Raw genomic sequence first — 18,473 nt, 5'->3', positions numbered from 1 at the left:
CATTCTCCACCTTTAACTTGGAGAGGTGTATCTGGCCTGTGTATGACCCAAGTTACACACTGACTCTGAACATCCTCACAACAGCTTGCGGGCAGACTTTTCTAAAGCACTTTTCATAACCTTTGGGTATCACAAACTGCTTCACAGGCAATGGAGCCCTTTTGAAATCTAGTCAGTGGTTATTTAGGAAATGGACCAGCTAATTTCAGAGAGAGAGAGACACACAGAAACAGGATGTGATTTTGCTGTGCATGTTTCACAGCTGACACTGAGACACACACGAGATGTACAATATCAATTATTATTCTGAAGCATGTGATTAAATCACCCCTCAAACTAAATTCCAATGTTTCAGAGTCAAGCTTTATCTGCACTGTCCATCAAACTCTCACAACCCAAATACAGTCTGTGCTTAAATACAGAGTCAAAATCCCTCTGTCCTGTCCAAGGAATTTTTCATTGCAGATAGTTATTTTTATTTTTTGGAAAAGCAGAACTCAAATTGCACCGAATCCCAGGGTGGACTCATGTTTATTTCAGCCCTTCACATTTAAACATGAAGTTTAAGCTCCGATTACAGGTGTCTGCTTGTCTCTGTTTGTATATTCTCTGTTACTGTTGTTTTGTCACTTGTCTGAAGTATTTGAATAATAGGCCTTGGTTAATCATCCTTTCTCTCAGCACATGGAAGTTGTGAATCTTCAAGGCTGTCAGTCTAATGTAGATAACAAAAACTACATCCTTTGACCATCAATCCATTCCCCAACCCTAAATAGATCTCACACATTTCCATAATGCAGGAATATCTCCATCAAACCTTCTAATCAGTTCCCAATACTCTTGTTAACACTTGCCTGTATAACTTAAATTCCACAGATTCCGAAAGCTGCACAGAAAAATGACTGGTTATTTTAAACTTTGAAACAAAACTATTTGAACTTGTGCTTCCATTCTATTCTACAGAAATGTTGTCCTGTGGGCTGACAGTTTCTCAGTAAGACTGAAACATTGAGGTACGCCTCGCACTGCACTTGACAACATTTGTGGCACTTCCAAATTCTACGATACATTGTCTGTATTGTGTGAATCCAGCTGTGAAATATCTGTACAGTTTAAACTTCCATTGTTTCTGTCTTCTCATCATTTATAAAGATCACGGTTCTATTCTTTTTAAGTCTAAAGTACATCATCTTCCTGACACAGAAACACGTCCACAGTTCAGTCTACTGCCAAAACGATAATATCTCCCTGCAATTTGATGTTTCCAGCTGTGCTGTTTACAATGCTGTCTAATGTTTGGTGTCATTGGCAAACTAGGATGTGTAGCATTCTGTCAAATTGTCTTAAATGGCTAATATATATGTGTGTGTGCACTCATGTGTGTGTGTTTGTATGTCTCTGCTGCCGTGTATGTACCAGTCAGTGTGTGCATGTGTGTGTGTATCTGTGAACTTGTGTGTGTATACACATTTAAGTCTCAAAGGAAAATATGAGCAGGTGTAGGCGATTTGGCCCATCGAGCCTGCTCCACCATTCAAACAGATCCTGGCACGCACAGACGCACGCACACTCACACACACATTCCTATTTTATTATACACAGTCGATTTGTGTCTGGAACATGCTCAATGATTGAGCTTCCACAACCCTCTGGGCCAGAGAATTCCAAAGATTCTCCACCCTCTCAATGAAGAAATTCCTCCTCATCTCAGTCCGCAATGGTCTACTCCTGATTCTGAGCATTCGCGTCAAGAAGGCTAGAATACAAGACCAGGGATGTACTTCTGAGGCTGTATAAGGCTCTGGTCAGACCCCATTTGGAGTATTGTGAGCAGTTTTGGGCCCGGTATCTAAGGAAGGATGTGCTGGCCTTGGAAAGGGTCCAGAGGAGGTTCACAAGAATGATCCCTGGAATAAAGAACTTGTTGTATGAGGAATGGTTGAGGACACTGGGTCTGTACTCATTGGAGTTTAGAAGGATGAGGGGGGGATCTTATTGAAACTTACAGGATACTGCGAGGCCTGGATAGAGTGGACATGGAGAGGATGTTTCCACGAGTAGGAAAAACTAGAAGCAGAGGACACCATCTCAGACTAAAGGGACGATCCTTTAAAACAGAGATGAGTTGGAATTTCTTCAGCCAGAGGGTGGTGAATCTGTGGAACTCTTTGCCGCAGAAGGCTGTGGAGGCCAAATCACTGACTTTCTCTAAGACAGAGATAGATAGGTTCTTGATCAATAAGGGGATCAGGGGTTATGGGGAGAAGACAGGAGAATGGGGATGAGAAAATATCAGCCATGATTGAATGGCGGAGCAGACTCGATGGGCCGAGTGGCCTAATTCTGCTTCTATGTCTTATGGTCATATGGTTTGAGACTGTGCCCCCTCCCCCTGGTTCCAATCTCACCAGTCAGAGAGAACATCTGACCTACATCTATCTTGTGATGCCCCGTATGAATTGTGTATGTTTCAAGATCACCTCTCATTTTTCGGCACTCTCGGGAACACAGGTACATTTTCCTCAATCTCTCCTCATCAGACAACTTCACCATCCCAGGGTTTCGTCTGGTGAATCTCCATTACACTCCTTCTACAGCAAGTATATCCTTCCTTAGATATGGAGAACAAAACTCTACACAATGGTCCAGGTGTGTTGTGACCAAGGTTCTGTACAATTGCAGCAAGTCATCTTAAACCCTGTACTAATAACCCCGGGCGATGAAAGTTAACGTACCATTGGCCTTCCTGATTGCTTAATGTACCCGCACGCTAGCGTTTAGTGGCCCATGAATAAGGAGTTAGATACAGAGTAAGGTTTCCTCTACACTGTCCCCATCAAACACTCCCAGGACAGGTACAGCACGGGGTTAGATACAGAGTAAAGCTGCATCGACACTGTCCCCATCAAACACACCCAGGACAGGTACAGCACAGGGTTAGATACAGAGTAAAGCTCCCTCTACACTGTCCCCATCAAACACTCCCAGGACAGGTACAGCACGGGGTTAGATACAGAGTAAAGCTCCCTCTACACTGTCCCCATCAAACACTCCCAGGACAGGTACAGCATGGGCTTAGATACAGAGTAAAGCTGCATCGACACTGTCCCCATCAAACACTCCCAGGACAGGTACAGCACGGGGTTAGATACAGAGTAAAGCTGCATCGACACTGTCCCCAGCAAACACTCCCAGGACAGGTACAGCACGGGGTTAGATACAGAGTAAAGCTGCATCGACACTGTCCCCAGCAAACACTCCCAGGTCAGGTTCAGCATGGGGTCACAGACGGAATAAATGTTCCTCTACAATTTCCACAACAGAAGCTGCCAGGATATTTACAGCAAGTCGAGGGAATGAGGCAATGTTTCCAAAGGAAGGGTTTTATTTTTAAAGAAGATTGGGAATTATCAACGTAGCAGAACTTACCCCAAATGATGATTACTCCAATATCCAAATCAAAAACGATGCAGAATTCATTTCCATCCCACTTTTCCGGATAATCTTAAATAGATAAACATAGAAATAATTAGCAATAACAGACCACATGGAATAGGAGCAGGACTGAACCATTCAGCCCTTCCAGCTCGCTCCACCAGTCAATATGATCATGGAGCTTCTTCCATTTCAACCCCGTGTTCCTGCCCTATCCCCGTGCCTCTTTTGATCCATCAATCGCAGTCTAGAGCCGGCTCAATGACGGAGTCTCCACATCCCTCCTGGATAGACAATTCCCAGGATTCACCACCATCTGAGTGTCAAAATTCCTCCTCATCTCAGTCCGGCATATCGTTGGTTAATACACAGAATAAATTATATCTGGGAATGAATTACAGACTGCAATCTAATGGAGGGCTTCGGGATAGATTATATACAGAATAACAGATACCCGGGAGTGAGTTACAGACTGGAATCTAATCGAGGGGTTCAGGATGGTTTATATATAGAATAACAGATACCTGGGAGTGAGTTACAGACTGGAATCTAATCGAGGGGTTCAGGATGGTTTATATATAGAATAACAGATACCCGGGAGTGAGTTACAGACTGGAATTAATCGAGGGATTCAGGATAGTTTATATATAGAATAACAGATACCCGGGAGTGAGTTACAGACTGGAATCTAATCGAGGGGTTCAGGGTGGTTTATATATAGAATAACAGATACCCAGGAGTGAGTTACAGACTGGAATCTAATCGAGGGGTTCAGGATGGTTTACATATAGAATAACAGATACCCGGGAGTGAGTTACAGACTGGAATCTAATCGAGGGGTTCAGGGTGGTTTATATATAGAATAACAGATACCCGGGAGTGAGTTACAGACTGGAATTAATCGAGGGATTCAGGATAGTTTATATATAGAATAACAGATACCCGGGAGTGAGTTACAGACTGGAATCTAATCGAGGGGTTCAGGGTGGTTTATATACAGAATAACAGATACCCAGGAGTGAGTTACAGACTGGAATCTAATCGAGGGGTTCAGGATGGTTTACATATAGAATAACAGATACCCGGGAGTGAGTTACAGACTGGAATCTAATCGAGGGGTTCAGGATGGTTTATATATAGAATAACAGATACCCGGGAGTGAGTTACAGACTGGAATCTAATCGAGGGGTTCAGGATAGTTTATATATAGAATAACAGATACCCAGGAGTGAGTTACAGACTGGAATCTAATCGAGGTGTTCAGGGTGGTTTATATATAGAATAACAGATACCCGGGAGTGAGTTACAGACTGGAATCTAATCGAGGGGTTAGATTTAACTCACTCATACACACTCACTCACACTCTTACAAATATACTCTTATGCACTCACTCATTCTTACACAATCACTCACTCACACACACTCACTCTTACACACCCTCATTCACTCTTACGCGCTCACTCACTCTTACACTCACCTGTCCATGGAAACTCACTCATTCCTACACACTCCCTCAGTCTTCCACACTCACTCACACACTCTTCCACACTCACTCACACTTAAACACTCACTCACTCGCATACTCGCTCATTCTTACACATTCACTCACACACACTCACTCTTACATATTCTTACTCACCTTCACACTCACTCACACACAGTCACTCACACACTCATTCACTCACTCTGACACACTCACTCCCACACGCTAACACACACTCACTCTCAGATATTCACTCACTCACTTACATATTCAGTTACTCACACTCACATACCCACTCACACACTAGCTCGCTCAGTCTTACACACTCACTCAGGCTCACTCACTGATTCAAACTCACTCTTACACACACACTTTCACTCTCTCACTAACACATACTAACTATCATTCACACGCACTCTTACACACAGTCGCACTTCCACACTCAGTCACTCTTATACTCGCTCTTACTCACACATTTTCACACATTCACTCTCACTCTTACACTCACCTACACTCGCTTTTGGACACGCATTCTCACTCGCACACTCGTACTCACTAAATCTCACTCTTACACTCACTGAATTACACACTGTCTCTGTCACACACACACACACATCCTTACACACTCTAACTCGCATTCACTCACACTCATGCACTAACTCGAACACTCACTACCTCATGCTCACTCAATCACACACTCACTCACACACACTCATTCACGCACACCGACTCACTCTTACACACTCACTCTCTTACCCACTCACATACTCAACCACACACTAAATCACTTACTCTTCCACACTCACTCCTTCACTCACACAGACTTAATCACTCATTCACACTCTTACACAATCACTCACTAACACACTCTCACTCACTTACTAACTAACTGACTCTTACACACTCTGACTCACACTCACTCACTATTACACAGTTACTCACTCATACATACTCATTTACACACTGAAACTCGCTTATTCCTACACACTCACTCATTATTACACACTCACTCTCACAGACTCACATCACTCAGTCTTACACACACTCACTCTCTCACACTTAAACACTCACTCGCACTCACTCACACTCCTGCACTCACTCTGACATATTCAATCACACACACACTCACCCTCTTACACACTCACTCACTTGCACATTTACTCTTACACATTCACTCACATACACTCCTACACTCGCACTCACACTCCCTCACACACTCACTCTCTCTTACACAATCACTCTTACAAACTAACTCACCCTCACTCACACCCACTATTACACACACACACTTACTCACCTACACGCTCAATCTTACACACTAACTCGCTCACACACTCAAACTCACTTACACAGTCACTCACTCACTCACTCTTACACACAAAGTCATTATTACATACTGACTCTCACACACTCACTGACTCTCACACTCACTGACTCTCACACACTCACTGACTCTCACACACTCACTGACTCTCACACTCACTGACTCTCACACACTCACTCTCACACAGACTCTTACACACTGTCACTCTGACACACTCACTCCCACACGCTAACACATACTCTGCAATCTGGTAGAGAGAGAGAGAGAAATCTCAGATCAGAAACTCTGAACTCAATTTTGAAAGTGGTCATCATTTGTTGGGCTCTCCCTGTGCCCAGGTTGCCTGCAGAATTCACAAAATTAACGATAGTGTGGTCACTTTTAAAATGAATCCATTGACTGCAAAGTAATTTCGATTGCCTGGAATTAAAGTCCCTTAACTTGAAGCGGGTTTAATTCTGGAATGAAGCCTGTGTTTTAGGCCGAGACATAAATATGGAGGGTGAAATTAAATTCACAGGAGGTCATTTGAATTCAGTTTGAATTCACTCACTCTCACTCACACACAGACTGACTCACTCATTCACACTGACTTACACACAATTACTCACTCACTCTTACACACTCTCTCATTCACACTCACTCATACATACTCAGACACTCATATCCTCACTCATACACTCACACGCTCACTCACTCTTACACACTCACTCTTACACGCTCAATCACTCTCTCTCAGACACAGACTGACTCATTCATTCACAATCACTTACACACTCTCTCACTCGCACTCACTTACTCTTACACACTCTCTCACTCACACTCACTCACACATACTCAGACACTCACATCCTCACTCATACACTCACACGCTCACTCACTCTTACACATTCACACACACTCACTCTTACAAGCTCAATCACTCTCTCTCAGACACAGACTGGCTCATTCATTCACACTCACTTACACACTCTCTCACTCACACTCACTTACTCTTACACACTCTCTCATTCACACTCACTCACACATACTCAGACACTCACATCCTCACTCATACACTCACAGGCTCACTCACTCTTACACATTCACACACACTCACTCTTACACGCTCAATCACTCTCTCTCAGACACAGACTGGCTCATTCATTCACACTCACTTACACACTCTCTCACTCACACTCACTTACTCTTACACACTCTCTCACTCACACTCACTCGTACATACTCAGACACTCACATCCTCACTCATACACTCACACGCTCACTCACTCTTACACATTCACACACACTCGCTCACTCTTACACGCTCAATCACTCTCTCTCAGACACAGACTGACTCATTCATTCACACTCACTTACACACTCTCTCACTCACACACTCTCTCACTCACACTCACTCACACATACTCAGACACTCACATCCTCACTCATACACTCACACGCTCACTCACTCTTACACATTCACACACACTCACTCTTACACGCTCAATCACTCTCTCTCAGACACAGACTGACTCATTCATTTACACTCACTTACACACTCTCTCACTCACGCTCACTTACTCTTACACACTCTCTCATTCACACTCACTCACACATACTCAGACACTCACATCCTCACTCATACACTCACACGCTCACTCACTCTTACACATTCACACACACTCACTCTTACACGCTCAATCACTCTCTCTCAGACAGGCACAATCATTCACACTCACTTACACACTCTCTCACTCACTCACTCTTACACACTCTCTCACTCACACTCACTCACACATACTCAGACACTCACATCCTCACTCATACACTCACACGCTCACTCACTCTTACACATTCACACACACTCACTCTTACACGCTCAATCACTCTCTCTCAGACAGACACAATCATTCACACTCACTTACACACTCTCTCACTCACACTCACTCACTCTTACACACTCTCTCACTCACACTCACTCACACATACTCAGACACTCACACATACTCATACACTAACACGCTCACTCACTCTTACACATTCACACACACACACGCTCACTCTTACACGATCAATCACTCTCTCTCAGACACAGACTGACTCATTCATTCACACTCACTTACACACTCTCTCACTCACACTCACTCACTCTTACACACTCTCTCACTCACACTCACTCACACATACTCAGACACTCACATCCTCACTCATACACTCACACGCTCACTCACTCTTACACATTCACACTCACTCACTCACTCTTACACACTCAATCACTCTCTCTCAGACACAGACACAATCATTCACACTCACTTACACACAATTACTCACTCACGCTTACACACTCCTCTTACACTCACACAAACACTCACTCATTCTTACACACTGACTCACACACATGATCTGACACACACTCACTCTTACATTCTCACTCACACCCTCACTCACACTCACTATTACTCACACATTCTTACATACACACACACTCTTACACACATACTCACTCACTTTTACACATTAACTTGCTCCCTCTTACACACTCACCCACACTTGCAATCACTCACACTCACATACTAATCACTCACTCAGACACCAATCACTCACACACACCGACACGCTCACACACTCACTCCCACAGACTCACACTCATTCACATTCACTCACACGCTCACTCTTCCACACTCAGTCACTCTTATACAAACACACTGTTCACACACACTCACTCGTACTCACTCACTCTCACTCTTACTCTCACACACACTAGTTCTTACCAATTCTCACTCTTACACTCACTCACTCTATGACACACTCAGACACTGGGTGACGCGCAGAGAGCGAGGGATGCGCAGAGCGCGAGGGATGCGCAGAGAGCGAGGGACACGCAGAGAGCGAGGGACACAGCGAGAGCGAGGGACACAGCGAGAGCGAGGGACACTACGATAGCGAGGGACACTGCGAGCGCGAGGGACACAGAGTGCGCGAGGGACACAGAGTGCGTGAGGCACACAGAGAGCGCGAGGGACACAGAGTGCACGAAGGACACAGAGTGCAAGAGGGACACAGAGTGCACGAGGGACACAGGGAGCGAGGGACACAGGGAGCGAGGGACACAGGGAGCGAGGGACACAGGGAGCGAGGGGCACAGGGAGCGAGGGACACAGGGAGCGAGGGACACAGAGCGAGGGACACAGAGCGAGGGACACAGAGCGAGGGACACAGAGCGAGGGACACAGAGCGAGGGACACAGAGCGAGGGACACAGAGCGAGGGACGCAGTGAGCGAGGGACGCAGAGAGCGAGGGACGCAGAGTGCGAGGGACGCACAGAGCGAGGGACGCGGAGAGCGAGGGACACGGAGAGCGAGGAACACAGCGAGAGCAAGGGACACAGCGAGAGAGGGACACATAGAGAGAGGTACACAGAGAGCGAGGGACACTGCGAGAACGAGGGACACAGAGTGCGCGAGGGACACAGAGTGCGCGAGGGACACAGAGTGCGTGAGGGACACAGAGAGAGGGACACAGAGAGAGGGACACAGAGAGAGGGACACAGAGAGAGGGACACAGAGTGAGGGACACAGAGCGAGGGACACAGAGCGAGGGACGCAGAGCGAGGGACACAGAGCGAGGGACACAGAGCGAGGGACATAGAGCGAGGGACACAGAGCGAGGGACACAGAGCGAGGGACACAGTGAGCGAGGGACGCAGAGAGCGAGGGACGCAGAGAGCGAGGGACGCAGAGAGCGAGGGACGCAGAGAGCGAGGGACGCGGAGAGCGAGGGACACGGAGAGCGAGGAACACGGAGAGCGAGGAACACAGAGAGAGCGAGGGACACACAGAGAGCTAGGTACACACAGAGAGCGAGGGACACACAGAGAGCGAGGGACACACAGAGAGCGAGGGACACACAGAGAGCGAGGGACACACAGAGAGCGATGGACACACAGAGAGCGAGGGACACAGCACGCGACGGACACAGCGCGCGAGGGTCACAGAGAGCGAGGGACACAGAGCGCGAGGGACACAGACAGGGACAGAGAGCGTGAGGGACACAGAGCGCGAGGGACACAGAGAGCCAGGGACACAGAGAGCGAGGGACACAAAGAGCGAGGGACACAGAGAGCGAGGGACACAACGAGAGCGAGGGACACAACGAGAGCAAGGGACACAGCGAGAGCAAGGGACACAGCGAGAGAGGGACAGAGAGAGAGAGGTACAGAGAGAGCGAGGGACACTGCGAGAACGAGGGACACAGCGAGAGCGAGGGACACTGCGAGCGCGAGGGACACAGAGTGCGCGAGGGACACAGAGAGCGAGGGACACAGAGAGGGAGGGACACAGAGAGCGAGGGACACAGAGAGTGAGGGACACAGAGAGCGAGGGACACAGAGAGCGAGGGACACAGAGAGCGAGGGACACAGCGAGAGCGAGGGACACAACGAGAGCGAGGGACACTGGGAGCGAGGGACACTGGGAGCGAGGGACACTGGGAGCGAGGGACGCAGAGAGCGAGGGACACAGAGAGCGAGGGACACAGAGAGCGAGGGATACAGAGAGAGAGGGACACATAGAGGGAGCGAGGGACACAGCCAGAGAGAGAGCGATGGACACGGCGAGAGAGCGAGCGAGGGACACAGTGAGAGAGAGAGAGAGGGACACAGCGAGGGAGAGAGAGGGACACAGCGAGAGAGAGAGAGGGACACAGCGAGAGAGAGAGAGGGACACAGCGAGAGAGAGAGGGACACAGCGAGAGAGAGAGGGACACAGCGAGAGAGAGAGGGACACAGCGAGAGACAGAGGGACACAGCGAGATTGAGAGGGACACAGCGAGATTGAGAGGGACACAGCGAGAGAGTTGGTCACAGCGAGAGATTGAGGGACACACCAAGATTGTGGGGGACAGAGAGAGAGAGTGTGACAGAGAGGGACACAGCGAGAGAGAGGGGGACAGAGAGGGACACAGCAAGAGAGAGGGGGAGACAGTGAGAGATGGACACAGCGAGAGAGACAGAGAGAGGGGGACACATAGAGGGAGAGGGACACAGAGAGAGTGACACAGATAGAAAGTGATACGCAGTGAAAGAGAGGGATAGAGTGAGATAGGAGGACACAGAGAGAGACAGGGACACAGAGGGAGAGAGGGATACAGAGAGGGACAGAGAGAGGTGGGCACACAGAGAGAGTGAGGGACACACAGAGAAAGAGGTACACAGCGGGTCAGGATGTGAGGTTTCGGGGACGTGAGTGGGTCAGGATGTGAGGGTTAGGGGACATGAGGGTGTGATGATGTGAGGGTGCCAGGACGTGAGGCAGTCAGGACATTGAGGTTATCAAAATGACCGTTTTCATTGAATCCAAATTGTTTCAGTAAATTCTAATCTCAGGAATTGACATCAGAGCATTTCAGTGAAAAATCCCATTGCATCCCCTTGTCTAATAAAATGATGTTGTTGCCGATGACCGTGTATTGATTCAGGAATAAACTTTACATCTCACAGTGTGAAAAAGTCAAATTGAATCCATATTTACAGAGCAACTCATTGAAGAAATCTGTCTGTGAACAACACGTAAAATATGAAGTGAAACTTTGCAATGAGCTTTGTTTTTGTGGCCAGGAATCTTCTCTTAAAATGGAGGCAGAAATGAAGTTGTGTTTAACTCACATTCTGTGATTTCTTGCTGGTTTTTACTCATTCTATGGAAAGCCTTCCTAAGGCGACAGACGAATGGTTATTCCAAACATCAGAAATTCTGAGGGAAACAAATGTTAAACCAAAGACAGAAATAATGACAGGACATTGCTGAATCTCTTGTTGACTGCTGAATTAACATAACCATAGACAGGACAAGTGTCTTCCTTAGCAGACACAGGAACCACACCGAGGGAGACATTCCTGACAGAACGTCGGGGGTGGGGTCTGTACACAGGTCACTGAGGAGATCTCAGTCCAAACTGTTTCCAATCATTTCCCAAATGTTTGACAACATTTGTGGCACATCCAAAATTTATGATACTTTGCTGTCTGTATTCTGTGAATCCAGCTGTGAAATATCTTCACTTCAATGTCTTTTCCCCAACACTATCCCCATATCCCTTTATGTCAATGGCATTTAGAAATCAGTCAATTTCTGCATTAAACTTAATCAATAGCTTTCCATCTTTGAGAGTGGAGAAATCACCAGGAATGTGGGATTTGATCTCCAGGGTTAGGTTGGAGAAACAGGGCTCGTTCAGGCCCTATTGAACCAATATCTCCTCCTAGGACAGTCTGGCAATCTCACTTTCAGCCAATTGACCCTCCGCTGCACTCCCTCTCTGGCAACTATATCCTTTCTATGTTAGGGAGACCAAAACTGTACACAGTACTCCAGGTGGGGTCTCACCAAGGCCTTGTGTAACTGCAGTAAGACATCTCCACTTCTGAACTCAAATCCCTCTTGCAATGAAGGCCAACATATCATTGGTCTTCTTAACTGCTGCTGCACCCCCTCTCTACATTCAGTGACTGGTGTACGAGGACAGCCAGCTCTCTTTCTACATCCACATTCCCCAACAAATCACTGTTTAAATCAGACACTTTCCATCAGTATTTTGTTATACCAACGTGTACAAATGTCAGAAATGACTGTGCTGTGCTCACCTAAAATGGCCACCATTAAGTAACTTAAAATGGCTGACTGCTGATCGTGGATTTTGTTTTGACAATATTCCCAGACAGACAGAGAGAGAAGCAGAAACAGAGAGATGGAGCAACTAATAGAAGACATTTATTTGAGATTTTGAAACTCCACCAAACATGACCAGCAAAGGAACATCATGGGGTTAGACACAGATTCCTCTACACTGTCCCTGGCAAACACTCCCAGGACAGGTACATCTCGGGGTTACAGATGGAGTAAAGCTCCCTGTATACTCTCCCCATCAAACACTCCCAGGACAGGTACAGCATGGGGTTAGATAGAGTAAAGCTCCATCTACACTGTCCCCACCAAACACTTCCAGGGCAGGTACAAAACAGTTTTAGATATGAAGCAGGGCTCTCTCTGCACAGTCCCCATCAAACACTCCCAGGACAGGTGCAGCACGGGGTTAGATACAGAGTAAAGCTCCCTGTACACAGTCCCCATCAAACACTCCCAGGACAGGTGCAGCACGCGGTTAGATACAGAGTAAAGCTCCCTGTACACAGTCCCCATCAAACACTCCCAGGACAAGTACAGAATGGGGTTAGATACAGTGAAAAGCTCCCACTACACTTTCCCTCTCAAACACTCCCAGGACAGGTACAGCACGGGATGAGATACAGAGTAAAGCTCCCTGTACACAGTCCCCATCAAACACTCCCAGGACAAGTACAGCACGGGGTTAGATACAGAGAAAAGCTCCGACTACACTTTCCCTCTCAAACACTCCCAGGACAGGTACAGCACGGGATGAGATACAGAGTAAAGCTACCTCTACACTGTCCCCATCAAACACTCCCAGGACAGGTACAGCATGGGGTTAAATCCAGAGTCAAGCTCCCTCCACATTGTCCCCATCAAACACTCCCAGGGCAGGGACAACTCGGGGTGAGATACAGAGTCGCGAGGGACGCACAGAGAGTGAGGGACGCAGAGCGAGGGACGCAGAGCGAGGGACGCAGCGCGAGGGACGCAGAGCGAGGGACGCAGAGCGAGGGACACAGAGCGAGGGACGCAGAGCGAGGGACGCAGAGCGAGGGACGCAGCGCGAGGGACGCAGAGCGAGGGACACACAGAGAGCGGGGGACACACAGAGAGCGAGGCACACAGAGATAGCGAGGGACACAGAGAGAGTGAGGGACGCAGAGCGAGGGACGCAGAGCGAGGGACGCAGAGCGAGGGACGCAGAACGAGGGACACACAGACAGTGAGGGACACACAGAGAGCGAGGCACACAGAGATAGCGAGGGACACAGAGATAGCGAGGGACACACAGAGAGCGAGGGACACAGAGATAGCGAGGGACACACAGAGAGCGAGGGACACACAGAGAGCGAGGGACACACAGAGAGCGAGGCACACACAGAAAGCGAGGCACACACAGAGTGCGAGGGACACAGAGAGAGCGAGGGCCACAGAGAGAGCGAGGAACACAGAGATAGCGAGGGACACAGAGCGAGGGACACAGAGCGAGGGACACAAGGGACATAGAGCGAGGGACAGAGTGAGCGAGGGACGCAGAGAGCGAGGGACGCAGAGAGCAAGGGACACAGAGACAGCGAGCGACACAGCGAGAGCGAGGAACGCAGAGATAGCGAGGGACACAGAGCGAGGGACACAGAGCGAGGGACACAAGGGACACAGAGCGAGGGACGCAGAGAGCGAGGGACACAGAGAGCGAGGGACGCAGAGAGCGAGGGACACAGAGCGAGGGACACAGAGGGAGGGACACAGAGCGAGGGACACAGAGCGAGGGACACAGAGCGAGGGACACAAGGGACACAGAGCGAGGGACAGAGTGAGCGAGGGACGCAGAGAGCGAGGGACGCAGAGAGCGAGGTACGCAGAGAGCGAGGTACGCAGAGAGCGAGGGACGCTGAGAGCGAGGGACGCTGAGAGCGAGGGACACAGAGAGAGAGAGACACAGAGAGAGAGGGACACAGAGAGAGAGGGACACAGAGAGAAATAGACAGAGAGGGACACAGCGAGACAGCCAGAGAGAGGGGGACACATAGAGGGAGAGGGACACATCGAGGGAGCGAGGGACACAGTGAGTGAGAGCGAGGGACACAGCGAGAGAGAGCGAGGGACACAGCGAGAGAGAGCGAGGGACACAGCGAGAGAGAGCGAGGGACACAGTGGGAGAGAGGGACACAGCGAGAGAGAGGGACACAGCGAGAGAGAGGGACACAGCGAGAGAGAGGGACACAGCGAGGGAGAGGGACACCGAGAAAGAGAGAGGCACAGAGAGAGCGAGGGTCACAGAGAGAGCGAGGGACACAGAGAGAGCGAGGGACACAGAGAGAGCGAGGGACACAGAGAGCGAGGGACACAGAGAGCGAGGGACACAGAGAGCGAGGGACAAAGAGAGCGAGGGACACAGAGAGCGAGGGACACAGAGAGCGAGGGACACAGGGAGTGAGGGACACAGGGAGCGAGGGACACAGGGAGCGAGGGACACAGGGAGCGAGGGACACAGAGAGAGCAAGGGACACAGAGAGAGCAAGGGACATAGAGAGAGCGAGGGACAGAGAGAGAGAGAGGGACAGAGAGAGAGAGAGGGACAAAACAAGAGAGAGAGAGGGACACAGCGAGAGAGAGAGGGACACAGCGAGAGATAGGGGGACACAGCGAGAGAGACGGGGAGACAGCGAGAGAGACGGGGAGACAGCGAGAGAGAGGGACACAGCGAGAGAGAGAGGGACACAGCGAGAGAGTTGGACACAGCGAAAGCGAGGGACACAGAGAGAGCGAGGCACACAGTGAGCGCGAGGGACACAGAGAGAGCGAGGGACACAGAGAGAGAGAGGGACACAGCAAGAGAGGGAGGGACACAGCGAGAGAGCGAGGGACACAACGAGAGAGAGGGGGAGACAGCGAGAGAGAGGGACACAGCGAGAGAGTGAGTGACACAGCGAGAGAGAGAGGGACACAGCGAGAGAGATGGACACAGAGAGCGAGGGACACAGAGAGATCGAAAAACACAGAGAGAGCGAGGGACACAGCGAGAGAGAGAGGGACACAGCGAGAGAGATGGACACAGCAAGAGAGATGGACACAGCGAGAGAGATGGACACAGCGAGAGAGTGAGGGACACAGCGAGCGAGGGACAGAGAGAGAGCGAGGGACACAGAGAGAGCGAGGGACACAGAGAGAGAGAGGGACACAGCAAGAGAGAGAGGGGAGACAGCAAGACAGAGGGACACAGCGAGAGAGTGAGTGACACAGCGAGAGAGGGACACTGCGAGAGCGAGGGACACTGTGAGAGCGAGGGACACTGCGAGAGCGAGGGACACAGCGAGCGCGAGGGACACTGCGAGAGCGAGGGACACTGCAAGAGCGTGGGACACTGCGAGAGCGTGGGACACTGCGAGAGCGAGGGACACAGAGAGCGCGAGGGACACTGCGAGAGCGAGGGACACTGCGAGAGCGAGGGACACAGCGAGAGCGAGGGACACAGAGAGCGAGGGACACTGCGAGAGCGAGGGACACAGAGCGCGAGGGACACAGCGAGAGCGAGGGACACTGCGAGAGCGAGGGACACAGCGAGAGCGAGGGACACAGCGAGAGCGAGGGACACAGAGAGAGAGGTACACAGAGCGAGGGACACTGCGAGAACGGGGGACACAGCGAGAGCGAGGGACACTGCGAGAGCGAGGGACACTGAGAGAGCGAGGGACACAGAGAGCGAGGGACACAGCGAGAGCGAGGGACACAGCGAGAGCGAGGGACACAGCGAGAGCGAGGGACACAGAGCGCGAGGGACACAGCGAGAGCGAGGGACACTGCGAGAGCGAGGGACACTGCGAGAGCGAGGGACACAGCGAGAGCGAGGGACAGAGAGAGCGAGGGACACTGCGAGAGCGAGGGACACAGCGAGAGCGAGGGACACAGAGCGCGAGGGACAGAGAGAGCGAGGGACACTGCGAGAGCGAGGGACACAGAGAGCGCGAGGGACAGAGAGAGCGAGGGACACTGCGAGAGCGAGGGACACTGCGAGAGCGAGCGATACAGTGAGAGTGAGGGACACAGCAAGAGCGAGGGACACAGCGAGAGCGGGAGCGAGGGACACAGCGAGAGCGAGAGCGAGGGATACAGCGAGAGCGAGGGACACAGCGAGAGCGAGGGACACAGCGAATGCGAGGGACACAGCGAATGCGAGGGACATTGCGAGAGCGAGGGACACAGAGAGCGAGGGACACTGCGAGAGCGAGGGACACTGCGAGAGCGAGGGACACTGCGAGAACGAGGGACAAAGCGAGAGCGAGGGACACTGCGAGAACGAGGGACACTGCGAGAGCGAGGGACACAGCGAGAGCGAGGGACACTGCGAGAGCGAGGGACACAGAGAGCGCGAGGGATAGAGAGAGCGAGGGACACTGCGAGAGCGAGGGACACTGCGAGAGCGAGCGATACAGTGAGAGTGAGGGACACAGCAAGAGCGAGGGACACAGCGAGAGCGGGAGCGAGGGACACAGCGAGAGCGAGAGCGAGGGACACAGCGAGAGCGAGGGACACAGCGAATGCGAGGGACACAGCGAATGCGAGGGACATTGCGAGAGCGAGGGACACAGAGAGCGAGGGACACTGCGAGAGCGAGGGACACTGCGAGAGCGAGGGACACTGCGAGAACGAGGGACAAAGCGAGAGCGAGGGACACTGCGAGAACGAGGGACACTGCGAGAGCGAGGGACACAGCGAGAGCGAGGGACACAGCGAGAGTGAGGGACACAGCGAGAGCGAGGGACACAGCGATAGAGGGACAGAGAGAGAGAGCTACACAGAGCGAGGGACACTGCGAGAACGAGGGACACAGCGAGAGCGAGGGACACTGCGAGAGCGAGGGACACACAGAGAGCGAGGGACACACAGAGAGCGAGAGACACACAGAGAGCGAGGGTCACAGAGAACGAGGGACCCACAGAGAGCGAGGGGCCCACAGAGAGCGAGGGACCCACAGAGAGCGAGGGACCCACAGAGAGCGAGGGACACAGAGAGAGCGAGGGACACAGCTAGAGCGAGGGACACAGTGAGAGAGTGAGGGACACAGCGAGAGAGGAGGTGGACACAGCGAGAGAGAGGGGGACACAGCGAGAGAGCGAGGGACACAGCGAGAGAGCGAGGGACACAGCGCGAGAGAGAGGGACACAGCGAGAGAGAGAGGGACACAGCGAGAGAGAGGAGAACACACCGAGAGAGAGGGGGACACAGCGAGAGAGCGAGGAACACAGCGAGAGAGAGAGAGGAACACAGCGAGAGAGAGAGAGGGACACAGCGAGAGAGAGAGGGACACAGCGAGAGAGAGAGAGGGACGCAGCGAGAGAGAGAGAGGGACACAGCGAGAGAGAGGGACACAGCGAGAGAGAGAGTGAGGGACTCAGCGAGAGAGAGAGAGAGGGACACAGCGCGAGAGAGAGGGACACAGCGAGACAGAGAGGGACACAGCGCGAGAGAGAGGGACACAGCGTGAGAGAGAGGGACACAGCGCGAGAGAGAGGGACACAGCGGACACAGCGTGAGAGAGAGGGACACAGCGCGAGAGAGAGGGACACAGCGCGAGAGAG

At 51.0% G+C, this 18,473-nt stretch overlaps 1 long non-coding RNA gene across 1 annotated transcript in view; it reads right to left on the bottom strand.

The window, feature by feature from the left end:
* The window catches only part of LOC140410263 (uncharacterized), a 31,382-nt gene extending 19,410 nt beyond the window's left edge, over positions 1-11,972 (bottom strand). Inside the window, exons 1-2 of the long non-coding RNA XR_011940598.1 lie at positions 11,889-11,972; positions 3,430-3,504 (exon numbers count right to left, since the gene is read on the bottom strand). This is a non-coding gene — a long non-coding RNA (uncharacterized lncRNA). The remainder of the gene's footprint in view (positions 1-3,429; positions 3,505-11,888) is intronic.
* Between the last annotated feature and the right edge of the window lie 6,501 nt (positions 11,973-18,473).

The sequence above is a fragment of the Scyliorhinus torazame genome, chromosome 4 (assembly GCF_047496885.1).
Source record: "Scyliorhinus torazame isolate Kashiwa2021f chromosome 4, sScyTor2.1, whole genome shotgun sequence".
NCBI classification, from domain to species: Eukaryota; Metazoa; Chordata; class Chondrichthyes; order Carcharhiniformes; family Scyliorhinidae; genus Scyliorhinus; species Scyliorhinus torazame.
Note: the sequence above shows the minus strand (reverse complement) of the source record. Positions and strands in the feature narration are given on the sequence as shown.